Raw genomic sequence first — 11,301 nt, 5'->3', positions numbered from 1 at the left:
CAGGAAGAGGTCAGATTTACTCAAAACTTCAGCTCTGACACTGATAAGCCATCATTTATGAAATCAGACTGAATGATGAATGTTTTTATCCATTTCATTTCACTTAATTCCAAATTCCAGAGATAATTGTCTTTGCTTTAAAGATAAGAAAACTGAGACTCAGCGTATGACTTTCCCACTCATAGCCAATAAAGAAAATCTAAAAATATAAACACCAGTCTCAAATCTAGAGCTCTTCCTACTTCATGTAGCTTGCGAGTAGTGATGGCTGACAACTTCATTTTTTCTGCTACCTTGTAGTAGCTAGAATTTCAATAGTAGGATAATAACAGCTTTCTGCAACTTGCTGGTTTGATCAGGGCAACTTGTGGCCCTACACAAATGGAAATCAAAAGTTAAGACACCAAAATTTACTAATTAGAAAGGCAAATATTTTATTATCTTGATTATATGTGAAATTTAAAAACAAAAAAATAAAAACAAGGTTATAAGGAGTTGGAGCCTAGAGGAAATGGGTGATGGTGGTCAAAGTTAGAAACTTCCAGTCATAAGATGAATAAGTTTTAGGGATCTGATTTATACCATGGTGACTATACTTAACAATATTGTATAGTATATTTGAAAGTTGATGAGTTATATCTTAAATGTTCCCACAACACATTCATACACTTAAACACACAAAGCTAACCATGTAAGGTAATAGATGTGTTAACTAAACATATTATGGTCATCATTTCATAATCTATACATCTATCAAACAATCACACTGTATACATTAAATTTACCCAATATAATATGTCAAATATTTCTCAAGAAACCTGGAAAAATATTATATATTTAAGAATATTTATTAGTGAAATTATTAGTTTTTAAAACCCTAAAAGTATACATTGTAGTATACATTGTTGAGTATGCGTATGCTCAACAATGACACAGTATGAATTTTGTCCTATAATTGCATTTTAAAAGCTTTAAAGGACACTTTGGAAGAATTTGATGAAGATGGGTTGGAGAGTGGAGAATAATGGAGACAGAGAATCAAATTAAGAGGCTATAGTAACAATCCAAAAGAAAACGAAGGACTAAAACAAGGAAATGGCCGTAAGAATGGAAAAGACTGAGTCTGTGAATACACAGCAAAGAAACACTTAATTACCTTTAGATGCCGAAGGAACGGGACAAGGCAAAGACAGAGTGAGTCTTAGATTTCTGGCATGGATGGATGATTGATAAACATCAGTTGAAGAAGCAGATAAAAGTGAAGAGAGGTTTGGAGGTAAAAGCAATAAGTTCAGTTTGAATTATACTCATCAAACATATAAATGGAATATGCAGTTAAAGACTTCAAGATAAAGACATAGGTTAGGGAGTCAGAAGTCAACTCTATTATGCAGAGCACATGTAGATTAAATACATAAGAGGTCACATACAATGCACTGAAGAAAAAGAATCAACAAAGACGTAAGGTTGCTATCAAAAAAGCTGGAAAAGAACAAGAGAAAGTGGTTTTAAGAAATCCAGGGAAAGAAAATCAGTTTTCTGAGTGGAGTAGTCATCACAATTAAATACCCCCAAATGTCTATAACATGAGGACGGAAAAGCATTCATTGTTGTCACAATTAAGAGGCAACTGGTAGCTTTTGTCAGAACAATTTTAGGTAAGTATAAGAAATTAAAACACTGTTGTAAGATAAGGAAGTGAATAGTATGTTATACACATATATATACAAATACACACGTACATTTGCATGTGCACACACACACAACCTGCTATCTTAGTCCTGAGGAAATCAACTCTAATCCCATCTTGGTTAAAATGAAAACTGATACTCAAAAACATACTAGTTATAATAAATTAGTTTTCTAAATGAAGCAGTTTTCTCAATCAGAGAGATAAGATCGAATATTCAGTTGTTGGCAACAAAAGTTTAATGTTTCCCTGCTTTTGCACTGATTTTGCTAACCTGCAACAGTGACATTAGGTAAGAGTCTGGGGTTTGGAATCAAATTATAGGTATTAAATACCATCTCTGCCAAAGTACTAATTATGATACCTTACCTCTCAACCTCTTTTTCTGTAAAATGGGGATTATGTTGATAATACTAATACTTTGCTTTTGGAGTTGGTTGTTTTGAGGATTAAATGATGTAATACATACAAAGTGCTTAGGTTTGTGCCTGAGCAAAAGTCCTCAAGAAACGTTAGCTGTTAACTATTTTTCTGAGTTTTTTGAGAACTAATTTGTAGAAAAAAAATAAAAAGAAAAGAGGGGCATTGATGCATTGCTACAATTTTGTTCATATAAAACTCTGCTGAAATAGAATTTGAATACACGTACGCAATATTTTTGAGGGCTCTTTAAATATGATAAAAAGCCCAAGTTTTATGCATAGAAATTTAAAGTGATTCTTGAATTTTTTGAGGGCTCTAGTTTTTAATCCTACATTTGATGGTTAGACATCTTCTCTTGTGTTAAGTGCATCTTTAATTGAAAAATAAATTGTCATGTTCCATAAGGTAACCAAGATACTTGATGTTTGCAAATGTGGTCCACTGATCTTTAAAACTCTAAGCCTGTGCGCTGAAATCAAAGAACTAAAGGTAGAATCATGCAAAAGATATCAATCCCATGCTTAGCATTTTTAAGATTATTTATTTTCTTAAAATGACAATACAACCAAAAAAACTTCCCAATTGATTATAATCAATACCAATAGGATGCTGAGAAAATAATTTTTTAATTGTAGAAACTAAAGGAAAAAATTTAAAGAGCAGATGGCAAATTTATGTGAAGTGATAAGCTTTGAATACACAAATTACACAAGTTGAAAAGAAAACACAAATAGTTGCCTTTGGTAGTCACTCAGCCAAAGTTTCAATGAAACTGTAAATGTCAGTTATTCCGCAATTTCAACACATCATGATAGTTGATGATTCAACTAATAACTGATCCCAGAAAAAGGCTCTCAAACCACAGGCTTCATCCCATTCACTTCGGAGTGTATAAAATAGCTGTGATATTCCAGGGCCAGTCACTTCCATTTCTTATGACACCATCCCAGAGAAGAAACGGACTGGGAAGTTTGAGGTAAGAGAGATCTTAAGCATTATGGATTTTAATATATCAGGATATATTATATACCTTTATATATGTTATCTAGAGAGATAGATTTATCCAGTAAACTGTCAAAATTAAAATTATTGAGATTGTCATGTAATGGTTGCTTGAATCTGTAATTTTTAAGTGATTAGACAATCATCTAGAGTATACCTATTTACATGACTCTTTCTTAAAATCATCACCCAGCTATCATAAGTACATATTTTAGAATGACCATAAAGAAATCTTTATGGGAGCTGGAGTGCTGGTGGCACACTGTTACTGTTACAAGAGCCTCAGGCTCATCGATTTATGAGTTTAGGTCAGTAAATGAAGGGAACATGCACTACCACATATTCTCTAGAGTATGAACATGTGACAATTTATTTGTGGCCTCCTGTTTTTCTTTAGAATTTTCTGTATTTACATTCCATTCTATAAAATAGCATGTTGACTTTAATGTAAAAATTACTTGGATTTTCCTATAAATCCTTAGATGAAATTGATGCTCCAGGAAGATGCATCTAATTTATTCAGAGATATTGGATGTGTTCCCCAGCACACAGCTATATACTGCTATGGGTACTACAGTTAGAAAAGTAGAAAAATAAAAGGTGGTAGTTGGTAATTACGCTGAGTCCTGCCTATAAGACAAGATCTGAAAGAGTCTGTGCTTTACCTGTTTGCTTCAGGTGGTTTTAAATCATCCTCGAATTCATGTTTGTAATCCCCCTTTGGGATAGGTTCACTTGAATTCTACTCTCTCCAAAAATATTTCCTTGACTTGTCTGTTTTCTTCTATATTTGATATTGTTTAGCCACTAAGTCATGTCCAACTCTTTTGTGACACCGTGGACTGTAACCTGCCAGGCTTTTCTGTCCATATAACTCTCCAGGCAAGAATACTGGAGTGGGTAGCTACTCCCTTCTCCAGGGGATCTTCCAGACCCAGGAGTTGAACCCAAGTCTCTTGCATTGCAGGCAAATTCTTTACCATCTGAGCCACCAGGGAAGCCCTAAATTGCTTATCCCCACACTAAGTCTCTGTATAAGCCAAGGCTGTATTTCCTTCCAGCAGCTACTCTTATTAGCATGTACAGAGAAGTATTACTCTTAAATAATATGTGAATATTTGTTTTTTAAAAACTTGACGTAACATCAAAATTGCAAAACACCTTTGATTCTACCTAAAAAAAAATAATGGTCTCCAAATAGGTTGATGCCTTAAGAGCTATTAGTAACATAATTTGTGCTACAACTAGATCTACTGAATTTGTGTTGACATTTGGTCTTTCTATTACTTTCTATTACTCCTAGAATACATCTGAATAAGATGAAAGTTCTCCTTCTGCTCACAGCCGTCTTGGCAATAACCGCTGGTTTCCCAGTGAGTAGTTCTGTATTTCAGAGTATTTATGGGTTGTTGTTGGTTTTTTTGTTGTTATTGCTGTCATTGTTGTTCTAATTCACAAATCCTAGGAAATGTTTCTACTTTAAGCATATCTAATATCTGGCTTTTTTACATTATAGTCTATGCAGTTTTATAAGTCATATACTGTTTCATGTATAGTTTAATTCTACATAGTCTTGATGAAGTGGTGAATTTTTTTGAGGTGTTTAGAATAAATAATAACATTTTTCAGAAAAATAATTCCTAGAATATTTTCTGGAAGCTCAAATCCTAAATTTAAACAAATGGCTACTATGAAACAATACTGAGTAGTGGATAGTTAAACTATTTCTTTCATACATATGTATGTTTCTCAGTTTGTGTGTTTTATTATTATGAGTTGAATTAACTTCACTGTTTGATCTTTAGGTCTCTCCAGACAAGGAAAGAGAAACACAAAGTGTAAGTTACACTTTTGCTGTTTAACACGTGTGATTTTCATGTGAAATATCCGTAACTGTGGTTAAAGATATTCCTTTATTCAAACTTCTCAAACTCTAGAGAAATCCTTAGAGAGTCTGGGTATTAGATTCAACAGAGATTCAGCCTTCAGGGATATGACTTCTGCTTGTTATAAAGTGAATTATCTCAGCATCTCATATAACAGTGGGACCAAACTGAAACTTGAATCACTCTATGATGAATTGTGTTATAATACCTTTTTACTAAAACTAGCCCAATAAGTGTTGATACTCTCTCATCCCTCTATTCTGCTTTAATTCTACAAAACCCAGTCCAGAGAAGATAATAAAAATGACAATATAAGAAAAAACTTGAGAATTAGGAATTTTGGGCCTGTTTTGATGACCCAACCAGTGGAAAATTCACTAACGGCTTATTTTGGTCTAAACAGTTAATAAAAAATATTTAAGAAAAAGAAAATAAAATTTTAAACAGGAAGCTCTTGTTTAGGAATTTGTTTATACTCAGATTAATCTTATTATGTCATGTATGGATGTGAGAGATGGACTATAAAGAAAGCTGAGCACCGAAGAATCAATGCTTTTGAACTGTGGTGTTGGAGAAGACTCTTGAGAATCCCTTGGACTGCAAGGAGATCGAACCAGTCCATCCTAAAGGAGATCAGTCCTGGGTGTTCATTGGAAGGACTGATGTTGAAGCTGAGACTCCAATACTTTGGCCACTTGATGCAAAGAGCTGACTCATTTGAAAAGACTCTGATGCTTGGAAAGATTGAGGGCAGGAAGAGAAGGGGACAACAGAGGGTGAGATGGTTGGATAGCATCACCGACTCAGTGGACACGAGTTTGGGTAGACTCCGGGAGTTGGTGATGGACAGGGAGGCCTGGTGTGCTGCGGTTCACGGGGTCGCAAAGAGTCAGACACGACTGAGTAACTGAACTGAACTGAATCTTATTATCTTAAAACAAGCATGATTGAGGCCAAAACTATAGAGAATTAAGGATACAGAAATTGATAGGAATATGGATGGATGGTAGAGAGGGAAAGAAGGAAGAAAGAAATGAAACAGAGGAGATTGTGTCTTTGGGTAAAGACATTATATAAAGGAAAAGAGAAAAAATTTGATCTCTCCTCCTCAATACGCTCCCCTTGATCTTACACCTACAGAAGGAATCATCAGGAAAATCATCAGGCTATGAGTAGAAAGGTACAAGAACATGGTTATCTATAAGTGATTTCCTACATTTTTTAAAATGATGCAAATTAATCAAATCCCTGTTCATATTAAACACAGAAAAGGTAAATATCTCAGAGATTCTAAAGCCTCTACTTAAAAATGAAGACCCACATGTTCATTCAATTTCTTTCTCTCAATAGGTCAGTGGGAGTGATGAACTATCTTCACAGTTCTTTTTTCCCCCTTACCAATATCCACGCAGCCATTATTTACGATTCCTCTGTCCATGGTGGGACTATTTTTATCCTCCCATTCCAGTACCTGCATCTGTCTCTGCAGCTACCCCTCTTGATGAGAAGTAAATAAGAAAGAGAAGTCCCAGTGCAATTTAAGATGAAATAGGTGGTACGTATGCAGAATACAAAACTTGTTGGATTTTGAGGGGGTGTTTTTGTTGTTGTTTTCTGGCTATGTGACAAGCAGGATTCTACATCCTTGACCAGGGATCAAACCCACATTCCCTGCATTGGCAGCTCAGAGTCTTAATTACTGGATGGCCAGGGAAGCCCCTAGTATGCGTCTTTTTTTGTTTGCTTGTTTTTGTTTCTTTTTGGAAGATAATTGCTTTACAACACTGTGCTGGTTTCTGCCATATATCAACATGAATCAGCCACAGGCATATACATGTCCCCTCCCTCTTGAACCTCCCTCCCATCTTCCACCCCATCCACCCTTCCAGGTGGTCACACAGCATGGGACTGAGCTCTTCGTGTCACACAGCAAATTCCCACTGGCTATCTATTTTACATATGGTAATATGAATGGATACAGAAATTGTGGTACATATATGCAATGGAATATTACTCAGCTTTAAAAAAGAATGCATTTGAGTAAGTCCTAATGAGGTACGTGAACCTAGAGTTCATCCTACAACCTAAAGCCTATTGTACAGAGTGAAGAAAGTCAGAAAGGGAAAGACAAATATTGTATATTAACACACGTGAATGGAATCTAGAAAGATGGTACAGATAAACCTATGTGCAAGGCAGCAATGGAGACGCAGGCATAAAGAACAGACTTGTGGACACAGTGTGGGAAAGAGAGAGTGGGATGAATTGAAGTAGCATGAAAACACACATTACCCAGCATGTGTTTTCTTTACTTCGCTGTCTGTAGACTGAAATACATTATTTCATGAAAAAAAAAAAAATGTTGCAATGTTTTCACTTAGCCCCATTAAGTTACGATTTGTCTCTGTGTGTTTGTTAGTCCTTCAGTCATTTCTGACTCTTTGCAACCCCACGGACACTGCCAGGCTCCTCCGTCCATGGAATTCTCCAGGCAACAATACTGGAGTGGGTTGCCAGTTCCTTCTCCAGGGGATCTTCCCAACCCAGGATTCAAACCAGAGTCTCCCACAATGCAGGCAGATTCTTTACCATCTGAGCCACGGGGAAGCCCAAGTTATAATTTATTTCAATCTCCTTCTCTGGTAGAAAGTGTCAGTGTCTCTACTCAGAGGTTGGGCTTCCTTGGTGGCTCAGTGGTAAAGAATTTACCTGCCAAACAGGAGACACAGTTTCGATTCCTGGGTCAGAAAGATCCCCTGGAGAAGGAAATGGCAACCCACTTCAGTATTCATGCCTGGGAAATCCCATGGACACAGGAGCCTGGCGGGCTACAGTCCATGGGGTAAACCAAAAAGACACACACAACTTAGTGACTAAACAACAACGACTCACAGATACAATTATGTGCCCTTGTACGATCCAACCTACACAGCAGTTTGAATCCCTCACTTGCTGTGATGCAATAGAAATAATCTTTATTATGAAAATATTTTTGAAAAATATTTTTAACACTTTCTACTATCATCAACAATGGTGCATTTAAGGCCTGAATCAGAGTACCCAAAGAAGGTAAAATTTTAATCAAAGTAAAGATCATAATGATGAACTTGTGGGTCTAGGGTCTAAAGTAGACTTCACCCTATTCCTTAGAAAATCATTCATTGTTCTAATTAGTATTAAAACTTATTTAACTTTTAATTATCACAATGAAATAAAATTCTAAAGACTGAATGCTCCACCTGAAATAAAGTTCCCTTTTATGGCATCATTTCAAAAACAAATTGATAGTTTGTTAATTACCAATGAATTGAGGCAATGTAAATGGTACTAAAGATTACATTAGGATGGGGGTGGAGGGGGATATCTTTTATCTAATGCCAACCACTAAAAGTCTCTGCTTTCTTTCTTTAATCTACTCTGTCTTCTTGAGCAGAAAGTTTCTCAGCCCTTGAACTAGATATACTTTTGAGCCAATATTTGTAATTAAAAAGCAAAAAGACTTACACATTCACAAGCACATGACTCACTGAGTTTAATAACTTTACGTCTGTGATTTATTTCAGGTCACTGCAAGATTGAACGTGAGCCACTTCCTTGAAGAATCAATATTCCTGGTTAATCAAAGAAAAATAAATGTGATTGAAGAAGCATACACAATCATGGTTTCCCATTTTCTAAATCTGCATTGCCAGTAGGAATGCAAAATAAATTTTAACAGATTAATTTAATATACACTTCCTGATGATAACTATTACAAGGAAAGTACTGGAGTGGAGGTAACCAGAATTGACCAGCCCTGGAATTACCTTGACTGAAAGCCTACTCAGTAGCTTATGTTATTGTAGCATAAGGGGATTAGAGAAGATGAGGTTTGGAAAAAGAACAAGACAGGCATTTTACAGGAAGAGATCACCTTTAATGAGGCGAGAAGGGGCAGCAGTCAGATTAGAGAGCTGCTGTGCTAAGCGAAGAAGAGAGTAGGTATATATTATATATATATATATATATATATATATATATATATATGCAGAGATACATCATTTTGAGGGGGTCTGTTTTTCCTCATGATTATTTTTGATTAATTAGCTTTCAATAACTGGGGAAAGGAATTCCTGAAACCGGCCAGAGACTAGGATTAGCTGGGAGCTGAACGTAATCAATCTTAATGTCCATTCCTTTCTTGGGGGAGAAAGTTCTTTATTCTGTATAGAATGGTGGGGAGAAGAACCTGGAGGGGAGTTTTAACTCCAGGCTATTTTGAGCCATGTAGCTTTCCATCAGTTATGTAGTTCTACTGCTTGTATTAATGAGACTAGAAGATGATTTAATTTACTTCAAAAACACATTTGATTGAGTCTGAATTACTCAATTACTCATTTAAATCTGAAATTTATATGCTGTAGCATATTAAGCTTGATGTGTTGGTAAAGGATATCAAAAACAACCGAATACTCTAATTTAAAATTTAAAAAAGGGTAATGGGTGGGTAATCCTAAAAATAGCATTTATATCATGCGTATAGGTTAGAGTTCTTTTTCAAATCATTCTATCACCAAATCTCCACATAATTTCATTTCAGAAATCACATTTTATATGGGGGGAAATTGAATATCATGAAAGCCCAATGTCCTTCATAATCATAGCATGTAGCAGAAAAGAAGTAAAAACCACTATCCAAATCTTGTGCTTTTGTTTTAGCAGCATATTTAGCCAAATAAATTTTGTGTCCAGGACTCCACAATGACAGTGCCAAAGACTAGTTAAGCCCATTTGTTTTCACTTTATTTCAGGAAGAAATATCAAATTCATGATAAGGGTTACTGCCCCCAGGCTCTGCTATGCTAATAACTCCAGTGCCAAACTGCCACTGGAGTTAGCTTTAAAAACATACAATGACCTTTATTCTGTCTTGCTCAAATGCCTTGTAAGGCTTCTTATTGCCTACAATAAGATTGCAAGGGAATCAGCCTACAGGGGAAATTTAGAGAGACCTCTGCATGTAGAAACACAGGATCAGGAAGAAGCACTACTGAATTAATGTCAGTGGTTTTAAATTTTGAAGAGCAAAGAACTGGAGTTACAGAATGGCGTCTTAACACTGACATATTAGCCAGGAAGAAGTCTGGCTCAAAATCATAGTATTTTTTAATGTACAATATTATCCATAAAACTGCGTATCTGTCATCTATGCATAGTGAAGTGAAAAGTAAAAGTGGTAGTGTCTCAGTTGTGTCTGACTCCTTGCAACCCCATGGACTGCAGCCCACCAGGTTCCTCTGTCATTGGAATTCTCCAGGCAAGGATATTGGAGTGGGTAGCCATTCCCTTCTGCAGGGGAGCCTCCTGACCCAGGAATCGAACCCCAGTTTCCCTCATTGCAGGCAAATTCTTTACTGTCTGAGTCACCAGGGAAGCCCTCCATGCATTTACATACATATGTATGTGTGTACAACACAACATAATTAGGTGAGCAAACCCCACTCCAACCACAGAATAGAATACAATGAAGGCCTTTGCAAAGATCTGTGTGTTTTTCCTCACTGTAAATTTTGCTTATAATTCTTACTTCTTTTCTGCATATGTACTTTCACCATATGCACGAATTATTAAAAATGACACACGCTAGTTTCGCTATTTGGAGTTTATAAAAATGTGATCGTACACTTTGTAGTCTTCTGAAATTTTGACTACATTTACCATGCATATAAGACATTCAAAGTACTGTATTGTTAATTTTGCTGTTTTGAGCTTTATAAAAATGGTATCACACACACACACACACACAAAAGAAGTCTGTTTCCCCCACATGGCATTCAAGGCCTCTACATACTAACCTCCAGCTTCTTTTCAAATCCCTCCAACCACCCACCCTCAGCCTCCCTTGCATTTTCCACTGGCACACTAGGCCATCGTCATTTCCCACCACTGGATGTCACACACAAGTGTGCCTTTGCTTATTATGCTCTCTCCTCATGGAATATCCATTCCTTTTTCTCACTGTTTAAATCCAATTTATCTCTCAAGGTCCAAATCCAATATTATGACCTGCCTGAAAAATTTTCTCTTATTTCTCCAAACAGAATGCATCACTTACCATTTGACTCTCTTTCACTGCTTTTCCCCCCCTTTTTTATGAATCTTCTTATACTTTACCCTCTAGTAAAATAAATAATTTGTATTTCTGTTTCCTTCTTGAAGAGATTGTAAGTTCCTGTGAGATGGAGGTAGATGCGCCCAAGTCCTCAGGATAAAGTGATTGGAGATTCATTCCTTGTGGATTGAAACTCCAAGATGGGAATA

The 11,301-nt window shown here is 36.1% G+C and overlaps 1 protein-coding gene across 10 annotated transcripts in view; it reads right to left on the bottom strand.

Annotated features, from left to right (window-relative positions):
* Positions 1-8,532: 8,532 nt before the first annotated feature.
* LOC145544668 (uncharacterized) overlaps positions 8,533-11,301 on the bottom strand; it is a 256,837-nt gene continuing 254,068 nt past the window's right edge. For all 10 annotated transcript variants that reach the window (XM_081587615.1, XM_081587658.1, XM_081587642.1 and 7 more), the window contains one exon: positions 8,533-8,612. The gene's annotated coding sequence lies outside the window, so the exon portion shown is untranslated. The remainder of the gene's footprint in view (positions 8,613-11,301) is intronic.

Source organism: Giraffa tippelskirchi, chromosome 1 (genome assembly GCF_054371585.1).
Source record: "Giraffa tippelskirchi isolate mGirTip1 chromosome 1, T2T-mGirTip1v1.2.pri, whole genome shotgun sequence".
Classification (NCBI taxonomy): domain Eukaryota; kingdom Metazoa; phylum Chordata; class Mammalia; order Artiodactyla; family Giraffidae; genus Giraffa; species Giraffa tippelskirchi.
Note: the sequence above shows the minus strand (reverse complement) of the source record. Positions and strands in the feature narration are given on the sequence as shown.